The sequence below is a fragment of the Diabrotica virgifera genome, chromosome 1 (genome assembly GCF_917563875.1).
Source record: "Diabrotica virgifera virgifera chromosome 1, PGI_DIABVI_V3a".
Lineage (NCBI taxonomy): Eukaryota > Metazoa > Arthropoda > Insecta > Coleoptera > Chrysomelidae > Diabrotica > Diabrotica virgifera.
Genome location: NC_065443.1, coordinates 125,570,050 through 125,582,272, shown reverse-complemented (window position 1 = coordinate 125,582,272; position 12,223 = coordinate 125,570,050). Strand labels below are relative to the sequence as shown.

General features: G+C 33.0%; 1 protein-coding gene across 2 annotated transcripts in view; it reads left to right on the top strand.

Moving 5' to 3' along the window:
• Positions 1–482: 482 nt before the first annotated feature.
• Positions 483–12,223, top strand: part of LOC114338763 (maternal protein pumilio) — a 562,968-nt gene continuing 551,227 nt past the window's right edge. For both annotated transcript variants that reach the window (XM_050644170.1, XM_050644161.1), the window contains exon 1: positions 483–784. The gene's annotated coding sequence lies outside the window, so the exon portion shown is untranslated. The remainder of the gene's footprint in view (positions 785–12,223) is intronic.

The window sequence follows — 12,223 nt, the reverse complement described above, 5'->3', positions numbered from 1 at the left end:
CATATTTCTTGGGATGTAAATCATTGAGGATATAGCGCATCGTCTTATTTCTAGTTTCCTTTTACTTCTTGTTTGTGATGTACTTTAAAAATTATATTTTTAACCAAGTAATGTTTGACATTTCGACTTTAACTCCGGGAATTATTTCTAAAAAAAGATTATTCTTAAAAAAATCTGTCAAAATGTATAAATAAATTGTTATTAGGTTATGTCTTAATCTAATTTTCCCTTTGATATATTTTTTAGATGCGATTAAATCACAACAAATTTTATATCCCTATCAAACACATCCCATACGTCTCTCTATTTGAAAAAATTTATAGAATACCGCCGAATTATAATAGGAATCAGGAATCATAGTTTGAAAATCTATCAAGAAATCGAATCAGTGAATGTAACGATCAAATAGCATCTCTAACCAGCGACGGCCGATTTTTCTTCGGGACGCGCTGTTCGCTCGCGCTAGTAATCCGGTGTAACAGTAATGCGCAAGCTACGGAAGAGGTCGTATCGAGAGTCATTCGCTACTGTTCGCTCACCATTTACGTTGCCGTCGCTGTCTTCGATGTCGAGCTCCTCGCTGTTTCCCTCAATTGTTTTTCTTTATGGAAAATCGCGGATGGCCGTGCCATCAGCCACCTCGATCAGGTGGTAACGGCGACGGGGATTTAGCCGCCGCCAGAAGTGATTGTTTATTAATTTTTACTGTGCGAAGTTTTTTTTTCTGCGAAAGCATGAGTTTTAAGTTCGTTTTGGGTGATTCGTTTTACGGAATAAAAAGCAGGTGTGTTGTGATTTATTTGTTTAAACGATTTTGATTATTTTCTTCCATGGGATCTGTTGAGAATGAAACGTTCTGGATTTGGTTGTTACCTTTGCACTTTAAAATAAAAGAGGATACAACGCGGTTTGTATTGATTTTTACACCTTTCAAATTAGAAATCATAATACTCTAATCAATAAACAAAAATGTATGGTATATTTGGCTTAGAAATGAAATAGCAGTAACTTCACAAAACTTATACCTCTTCAAAATGTATTTACAATATCCGTTACCAACAAAAAACAAGTGGTCAAGACTATGAAAACAAAATAAGAATACTTTGTCGACTTCCAATGCAGAGTTCAAGTATGATTAATAGATGTATAATATCTAAAATATTGGCTAAAGAAATTATAAAAAAAATGAAAATTCTTCAAATATATATTTATTTATCAAAAAACTACTTAAAGCTTCTGACTAGATCCTCTATTTAAAAGGGGTAGAAAAAAGTACGTAAAATATTTTACAGTAAATGTAGCTTTAATTGTTGTAATTGGTCGGTAATTCTGAAAAGCTTCTTCATTCAACTGTCATTTTCTAAACAATATTTTTATGTATATCATACCTTCTTCTTGTGTAAAAATGATCTTTATGAGCACTTGCCATTGATAAGTTCTTGAGTGGTCCAACCTTATTTTGTTAGTTCTCCAGCAAATTTACCATTTTGCTTACCATTCCTGCGAAAGGTTATTGTATTGCTGTTCAAGTAATATGTGTGACTTTTGCCATTGTTTTTAGTAATCCCCTATATATTTTTCGTTTCAAAATATTGTTCCAAATTCTTTATCGAACTACTCTCATTGTATTAATTTTGCTTTGATTGTTAAAGAGTTACTATTGAAAGATTATTGCTGTTCAAGTAATATGTGTCTCTGACTTTTGCCATTGTTTTTAGCAATCCCCTATTGTTTTTTTTTTCAAAATATTGTCCCAAATTCTTTATCGAACTATTCTCATTGTATTTTGCTTTGATTGTTAAAGAGTTCCTGTTAAAGATTATTACTGTTCAAGTGATATGTGTGACTTTTGCCATTGTTTTGAGTAATCCCCTATAAGTTTTCTTTTCAAAATATTGTTCCAAATTCTTTATCGAACTATTTTCATTGTATTTTGCCTTGATTGTTAAAGATTATTGCTGTTTAAATGATATGTTTGGCAAGACACTCTTGCCATTGTTTTTAGCAATCCCCTATTGTGATTTTTTTTTAAATATTGTCCCAAATTCTTTATCGAACTATTCTCATTGTATTTTGTTTTGATTGTTAAAGAGTCCCTGTTAAAGATTATTGCTGTTCAAGTGATATGTGTGACTTTTGCCATTGTTTTTAGTAATCCCCTATAAGTTTTCTTTTCAAAATATTGTTCCAAATTCTTTATCGAACTATTTTCATTGTATTTTGCTTTGATTGTTAAAAATTATTGCTGTTCAAATGATATGTTTGGCAAGAAACTCGTGCCATTGTTTTTAGCAATCCCCTATTGTGTTTTTTTTTTTCAAAATATTGTCCCAAATTCTTTATCCAACTATTATTATTGTCATTGTATTTTGCTTCGTTTGGAATAATTGTAATTTCCACTTTTCATCGGAATTAACAGCTGACTCAATTTTTATTCTGATGAACTAATTTTATTAGCATGTCTCATTCATTTGATTGACCAAAATGAAGTATGCCTAGTAGACGATGAAAAATCTACATACACATTCTAATCATTGTGATGATTATAATATTTCCAAACATTACAAATTGTTGATGCAAGTGGCTAGATCAGCGGTTCTCAATCTTTTTGAGTCATGGACCACCAAATACTTTTTATTATTTTTGGTACCACCAAACTGAAATACCTATCTAGCTAGGTGATCTAATTAATTATAATAGTGGTGCTTATTTTGGTTGTTTTGCGTTTTGTGTACCACCTCAAATAATGAAATGTACCACCAGTGGTACATGTACCACAGATTGAGAACCGCTGGGCTAGATAATCAGTCCCATACGAATTTATTTTGTTGACAGTTTGTTTGTGCACAATCATCGAAATTCTAACAACAAATGATGTTTAATCTATTTAAAAATTGGGATTAAAAGGAATTGATTAAAAAAAGGACCAAAAAGCAACTATTGATTAATATTAGATTTCAATTTTGTTTTATGAAATATTGGATATAAATGATAAGGAAATATTTAAATCGAAGTCATTAATTTTGGAAGAAAATTAGGAAAAGGAAAATATTTCCAATATAAAACACGGACTCGATTTTCACAGAATCTTGTAAATTTGATCTGTTTCGCCGAAACATTAGCTTGAGCAAAAAATGGCATTTTTAAGTTGATTACAAGCCCTAACTACATTTTCAGTCAAACGAAAATTTATTAAAAAAGTTCATTTTTACAGCATTGCTTATTAAATTAAATAACCAAATCAACAATACATTAAGGGCCGGTTGTTCGAACGCTAATCAACAATGATCATTATTAAATATTTAATTACTGTCACCAAAACTGTCAATGTCAACTTTGTTTGGGTCGCTGAAAACATAATTAATTACAATTATGAGATTTATTATTAATTATGTTAATAATTATTGTTATATTAATTGATTATAGTCTCAGAATTGTAATTAATTATGTTTTAACAATTGACATTGACAGTAATTAATTATTTGATAATGATCATTGTTGATTAGCGTTCGAACAACCGGCCCTAAGTCTTTGATTAATAATAAATATTGAAATGAGTTTGTTTCGCTATACTTGCAGTGTTGGCGAAAAATTAAACGAAAATATTACATAATGTCGTGGCAACTAAATGTTCGGACAGTTTAACAAATTACATATTATTTTAATATGGGGTTACATTGCCACGCGCCTTTACAAACGCGGCAATCCTGTCTGTCATTGTTCTTACTAAGGATTGACAAAAGTCAGGGTCGAAACTATCACATAATTTACCTACTTTTCTCTTCAAGTCGGCGATGGTTCTCTGGTGATCATTACGCAATTTCTATTTCATCCTATGCCACAATGTCTCAAGAACATTAAGGTCTGGACTGTTCGAAGGTCATGCCATGAGAGGACTTTAATGTATCCAAAACATTTTTTAGTTGTTTTACCGTATATAATGCAGCATTTTACCGTATGCATGCAGTCCTGCTGAAATATAAAATTCAAGTCTGGTTAGAGATCGTGTCCACTTGGTATAAGGTTATTTTTCAAATTTTCTTGATACTTTGTTGCGTTAATAATTATTGTTGCTACCACCACCTCATATCTTCCTAGACCCGCTGATGACATGTATCCCCAAACCATAATTCCTTTTGGAAACTTCTCTTTTGAGACAATCTTTATGGAATGCTTCATTTTTACTCTTGATATCCTATTTTCGAAAGTCTCCATTCAGACATTAAATTTCGATTCATCACTGAATATGACTCGGCCAGTCATCAACAGTCCAGGAAATCTTTGATCTTGCCCAATTGACACGATTTGTTTGTTCCTACTTTGTTTTTCGAGGTTTTTCTTTCGCCTAACTAAAGCATTACGACATAATAAAAAAATTACTCATTCAAGCTTATTACAACTGAGTCCTGTTTTGTGTATCCATTACCTGCGCAGCACTCTCTTAATAATTGTTTGCCTGTTTCTGTGTTCCATTATGCTGTGATAGCTTAAGGTGCTGCGACGGCCTAGATTACAAATTTTCACTAGTACAGTGGAACCCTATTATTGGAATGGCCTTCGTGCCAAATAAAAGTATTCCTAGAACCTAGATATTCTAATATCCAATCATTGGTGGCTAGTATCTAGAAACGTGATAGGCTTCCTTAAACCGGGATATTCCGATAAAAGGTATTCCAATAAGCGTGCTTGACTGTAATATTATGACATATTTAAATTGACTATATTCTTTTGAAAGTTAAAAGAGTATTATGGTTACCCTATTACCGACACTATATTTTCTTTTCATGTTTTATTCGTTCGTAAAATGTTCACCCTGTGTATTATATTGTTGCCTTTTATATTAGTTATAATTGAGAGAAGAAACTTGACGTGATAGGGAAAACTAATTATAGATTTGAAACCTGAATACCTACCTATAAAACAGCTGAAAAATCAAACTCAACAGATTTTTTTGCTGAAAAATCAAACTCAACAGATTTTTTTAATTCGTCCCAGTATTATTTTTCTCTGGCTGTTTTTTTTTGTGTTCCATATTTCTAATCAATATTGTTTCAAGTTATAATTCAATAAAAACCAAATACGAATATGAAAATAAACAAATAAGTACGAATAATAAAACAGTATTTTCTATTCTCTTTTTGTGCCATATTCATTTTTATTCATCTTTAATTGATTTAAAACGCATAATTGAATCTGCAAAACGGTCTATGTAACACAATCTGAACGCTGAAAATTCATAAAATCTAAATTATGCGAAATACTAACTAAAATGTCAGCTCAAATTGGGAATATAAAGGAATTAAATTAAACTCCCGACCATGTTCAGTAACAATTTGCGTTCTGGCTAAGCCTAGGATAGAATTTCGGTCGGGATTATCTTTTTGATAGAAACTCATCCTGTCGTTGAGCCCATATACTAACTACATTCACTGCATCGTACCGCACTGATTGTTTTAACGTAGAATTATTTCATTATTCTACGGAATTTTATTACACAATGTTACATAGGTACTATTCGAGAGATTTGAATACGGTAAAATTAATATATTTACTGACATATAGAAACCGGATGATGTATTCAATAATGGATTCTGTGTTATATTAATATTATAAGCGTGAAGCAGTGAATGAAGCTGCATTTCGCAATTATTCCTTGATCGATTATGGTTTGGAAACCTGTACAAGGGCAGTTTATAAACATTCAAAGTGATTATTAACACTATAATAGCTTATTTATAACAATAAAGATATAAAATATTATAAAAAAAAGATTGGGTTACGAAGAGTGTGGGGATTATAGTGAAAGAAGTAAAGAAAATAAGGATATAAAGTTTTAAAAATAGGATGCTAAAAATACTCATTATCAAGGTCTTTCATCCCTAATGAAATGTTTCCTTTTGCGTTAACTCACAATCAATTACAATGATACATATTTAGCTAGAGTTCGATATCTCCTTTTGCATCTGTCTCTATCAGGTCGCCGAATTTTAGATATCGAGCCAATGTTAGCCTAAATGATCCGCAAAACCCAAAACACGAAATTATTTTCCTTTATAATAAGACCCCTCATCTAAGGCAATGCTTCTCAATTTTACTATTCTTATATGACTTGACATTCGAGGCAGGTATAATAGGTTCCTAGTGGGTATAATGTTTCTAGTGGTAAATTAGGGGATATTTGCCTAATTCAGGAAAAATCGCCACTCCTGGTTCAGCAAATTCCTGACAGGACTATTTTGTTTTGCAATATGCCACGAACTTATCAACCTCGTCAAAAACTTTGGTCGTGTGTTGCACTTTCATTCCCCACGTATGTAGGTACTTCTCCAAGCGAGAAATGGTACTGACTTACTTCAGGAAGCTGCTCCAGCAACCCCAAGGATCTTTCTGTTGATAAACTCAGATGAATTTAACGGCTTATTTCGCACGCTAATATTTAAAATCAAATTCATTACCTCGCTTTTAGAACACCTAGTAATTAGCATGAAATGAATGTTAATGGACCCAATAATGGGAGGCTGAATACCTTTTCATGCTGCAATAGAACTACTAATGATTATAATGATGCGTTATCAAAAGCCGCCTCTATGTCTATGAACGCTTATAATGTCAATTCTTTTGAAAGCTTTGCGGGATAATGTTTTTGAGATTTACTCTCCCATTTCTGATATTTAAACATTTGACATCGGGCGTTGACGTGCTTATAATAAAAACATGCATATTATGTATTTATATTATGATAATACTTTATATTTGAAATAGCTTAATTTGGCTAGTTCAAATAGTTAAAGTACATTGTAATTCTAGTGAATCATAAAAACATTAAATGAAATTTATATACTTCGGTATTATCAGACACTCTTCAGGTGGAATAATTTCACAATATTTGACATATTATGTTATCTTTATGGCACATTCTCACGGTATATCATATCGCATTACGAGTTGTCACGACATCAGATCTTTTCATTCTTACAAATTTTTGTCCGTTTTGAGCATTAAAATAATTCTAGTCATACAAGGCTATCGATCTTATAAAGCTGTTGGACGGTACGGTTTACAAAATTTGTTGAAAAACCGGTACTAAAAGTACCGGTGTATATGTCATTAACGGGACTCATAACCGAATACGTTAAGAACTGAATTATAAGTGATATTCATTAAACCAAAATAAAGTCGATGGACTAATATAAAAGGAAGAATCTAATGTGAACTGACAATTTTACTCTCTAAAGAAGCCAGTCTGACGATACACGACGATACATGGCATGTCAAGTTAATTGCACGCTGCTTGAGATATGAATCCGTTAGAAACGTCTTTCGAGATTTTACCACAAAAATCAGTCGAACAATACAAATACAGTATAGAGTACGCGGCAAAATAAACAGTACTGAAATGAATATTATATGTATATTTAGTATACAGGGTGTTTGGTAAAGAATGGGCCATAGCTTAACCTCAGGTTCCTGAGGTTAACATAGGTCGATTTAGGCTAACTTACCTTAATACAAAGTTTATAATAACCGAGATACAGGGTGTCAAAGTTAAACTTTTTTTTTATTTATTATTGAATATTTCCTGACAGGTATGAGATAACAACATGAAATTTGGTACGGGGGGTTTTTTTGGGTCGAAAAAACTAAATTCCCTACCAAAAATTATGTATTGCCCAGAGGGCGCCACATACTCCTTTCAGCACTCATTTATTACGTTCAATTTTTTTTATCCCTCACTCTGTATAATTTTGACATTAAAATTTTTATTCTCCTATTAGTTTAACTTAAAAAGGGTATACTTTTTTCATCTCCCTAAACTCAACCGTTTTCGAGATAAACGCATTTTAAATCTGCGATACACACATCATTTTTAGCATAATATCATTGTAGTCACCCGAAAAATAACTTAAAACCATAATAATTGTGCCAGTTCTCAAATGTATGTCATTGCATCGCAAATTCCATTTGAAGAAATTTGCGATACATTTTTGGATAATTTTATGGTTTTATGTTATTTTTCTGGTGTAACTACAATGAATTATGCTAAAAATTATGTTGCACCGCAGATTTAAAATGTGTTTATCTCGTAAACGGTTGAGTTTAGGGAGTATACCTTTTTAAGTAAAACTAATAGGGGAATAAAAATTTTAATGTCAAAATTATACGGAGTGACGGAAAAAAAAATTTAACGTATTAAATGAGTGCTGAAAGGCGTATGTGGCGCTCTCTGGGCAACACATACCTTTTGGTAGGGAATTTAGTTTTCTCGTCCCGAAAAAGACCCACATACCAAATTTCGTGTTGATATCTCATGCCTGTCAGGAAATATTCAATAATAAATAAAAAAAAGTTTAACTTTGACACCCTGTATCTCGGTTATTATAAACTTTGTACTAAGGTAAGATAGCTTAAATCGGCCTATTTTAACCTCAGCAACCTGAGGTTAAGCTATGGCCCATTCTTTACCAAACACCCTGTACATAATAGCCTTGCAAACATTATTCACGACGACGTTTCCGATAAAACCGATGTTCAACACGCCCTCCATTCAGTTTCAAGCCTTTTTCGTAGCGTTCACGAAGGTTTTCAATCATCTCTTTGAACTAAGGCTGTTGAATGACCCGAAAAATCTTGAATTTTAATCCGGAATGGCAGACGGTGGATTACGAAAAACAGCCTCCTTCAGCATTCCCCATATATGTAGGTACGCGTCAGGTGGCATTAGGTCTGGTGAGTGCGATGGTTATGGAGAGCCACTGTCACGCGAAATAAGGCGATTCCCAAAATGATCGAAGTATTCGAAGAGACTCCCTGGTCGTGTGACAGGTTGCCTCGTCCTGCTGAAACAATTGTTGATTAAGTGGTAGGTTCCTGGCACGACAAAATCGCTGAAGATCATGTAGAAATGGCGTGATATTCTATTCTCTGTAGCACTCCTGATTGGTAGTTAACGGCGTTACATCGTGTGCTTCAATGATATACGGGACCAACATGCCATGTGCGGATACCAAATGTTAACACGGTTACTGTGAAGGAGTGATCGACGATTACGTCGGGGCGTTCGAATCCGAGATACCGTGTTTTGTGCTTATTAAGCCTAAATGCATCGGCAACTGATATTAAGTTTGGATCGTTTTCGCGACCTTTTCCGTATGACCGAGAATAGTACTCCACCATAAAAAAATTTTCTGCAACACTGAGAACCATCCTGAAGCATCTAACTTCTTCTTCTTTACTTGCCATCTCCGCGACGAAGTTTGGCAATCATCATGGCTATTCTAACTTTTGACACTACAGCCCGAAAGAGTTCAGTTGAGCTGCATCCAAACCATTCTCTGAGATTTCTCAGCCAGGACATTTTTCTCCTACGTATGCTGCGCCTTCCTTGAATCTGAATCTTTCCCTGCATAATTATTTTTAGGAGTTCATATCTGTCACCACGTGTTACATGACCCAAGTATTGAAGTTTTCTTATTTTGATGGAATCCAGTATCTCTCTGCTGTTCTGTATTCTTGTTAGTACTTCCTCATTGGTTATTCTGTCTGTCCAGGAGATTCTCAGCATTCTTCGATATGTCCACATTTCAAATGCTTCCATTCTATTGAGACATTGTTTATTAAGAGTCATGTCTCCACACCATACAAAAGAACAGAAAATACATAACATGTTGTATGTACTTGCTTTCTAAGATTTAGGCTGAGGTCTCTACTACATAATATTTGTTTCATATTACAGCATCTAACATTAACATGACATTCACATATACATATGTTATAACTACGTTCGGAAACCAGTGTATGCTTCGGCGCATGACACATACAAATTTGAAGCATACGCATTTCAGTACTGTTTATGTTGCCGCATATTATACATCAGCGGTTCTCAATCTTTTTGAGTCATGTACCATCTAAAGTTTCTTTTATTATATTTCTATATTTTTAGATTGTATAATCAAGACTTACTATGTACTACTATTTTAAGTTTTTGTGTGTTTTGTGTACCACCGCAAATAATGATATGTACCACCAGTGGTACATGTACCACATATTGAGAACCGCTGTTATACATCATGGAATTCAGCTAATGGTGTGCTGAAGCTTTTCTGCTGGCATGTTATACAATTTGCTTATTTATTCTCAGAAAAAAATAGTGCTAAAGCATGAAATTACAAAATATAGCGAAAAAATTTTTCTGTGGTACTTTTATTTTTGCTGTTGTACTATTTATCCAAAGATAATCCTTTCGATTTACGTTTAAATAATGAAATGTAATAAGGTGTCATAATTACTTCATTGTTTTAATAATAAATGTTTAAAGTTGAAAATAATATCCTCCACGTGAGTTAAATGTCTTAATCGTAGTCCGCTATTATGAGCCTCATTCGCACGGTGCACAGTTTCAGGCACGTTCGGTAAAGTATCACTTTAGCACCTTAGTATATTATTATGAATAACCGTTACATAAATGGTAGATGAAATATTTTAAAGTGATCGTTTGGTCTTGTCGCCTTTCCATTGTTTCAGACCAAAATATCTACACTTTATCCGCTTCATAACTGTGTTTGCAACCTGACCAGGTCCATGGAAAACTAACCTATTACTCGCTATATCTAGCGCCTTCATTGTCCATGCTTCCTATACGTAAACACTGAGTGTATTGTCGTTATATTTGTCTAGTGGATAATATGTGATCGGTGGTAGACATGTTTTTAAAAGGTTTAATGTAGGTTCTATGGTAGCATCCAAAGAGATATGTTGAGCGAACTGTGTCGATGTTTCCTGAATTATTAGGAACAAAATCTCCCTTTTTTATTGGTTGCCTCTTACCTTTTTCTCAATATTTTTCATCACTGCTTTTATTTCCTCTGAATATCATTATCAGATATGCATCATTCTTTCCTTGATTTCCCATTTGTATACTCTCTTCTTTTTGGGGCGTTTGATATACCTACGTGCTTGAAAATTCTCGGATACGATAGTGATCTGAGTCGTTATTAGCATTACCATAACCTTTACAGTGTAGTGTGTTTGATTTCTGTCTTGAATCATCTGATTTTGGGTCTGTTGATATAGAGAGACGTCCACGTCATTTCCGTTTACCTTTATGTCTGAATGTCCTGCTGATCTTCATGCTCAAAGATGATGTGCAATTTACTGCTTGCATTGTGATTACTTCTTGCATGTAATGTCCTGTAGTTGGTCTGTACCCCTCCTCCTGTCCTATCTTGGCGTAAAAATGATTTTAATATTTATTGTAATGTCGTCAGTGTCTAGTTTATCCTAAAGTTTTTCTTTTTCCATATCTGTTTTACCTTCCGTAGAGGCTAGATCTAATGTTATCTGAATTCCCATCACTTCCTAAACTTGTTTTGGGAAATGAGGAACAAACAAATATCTTGTAGGAAAAAAATATATAACAACCTACTCATCTGAAACTTAGTCAAATTTCCAAATATTATTTAAATACATAAATACCACAAACATTTTTTTCAACCACGATTGTATAAATAACAAAAGATGTTGATGTTTGGTCCGGTTACATACATTACCGTGTGTTATGCTTAAATCATTAATTTGTCTTACAAAACAATTACAGCTATTATTAACACAAGTCGGTTATACTAAGAAATACTTAAGTCTTAATAATATTCACATGACTCAATTATTGCGATGAATAAAGGTTGGGTTTAACCTCGGTAATCAAGTCATCCAACACGATTCAGACAGGAATATTATACAAACAAATATTATTTCTAGCGACATGATGTTTGATAACATCTCTGCTTTACACTATAATGTTTAATTGTTCGTTAAATAAAAAAAGTTGTATTAGGATTGGGGTACTAAGCAAACCTATAAAAAAATCCGATACGATCTAATTTTTTTTATAGTCACCTGCTGTCAGTCCTACATAAGTTGTTAGAAATGATCACATTATGCTTAACCAACGAATAAGTATTGTTTTAATTTATTTAAAATCTCTGAAAATATTTTAAAAGCTTTGTAAAATCAATAAGTAGGTACTAATGTAAGAAATAAAAGCGGTAAAAATTGTTTACACACATTAAAATTATCGGAAAAGTTTTAAGAACGTTAATAAATTCGTTAAAATGCATTGTTAACATTTTAAGACGCGTTAAAACTGTTGAGAAACAGTAAAGGTCTGGATCCCGCGTATGAAAAAAAAGTTGATTAATAGCAAGCTGAAAATTTGTTAATAGCTTAA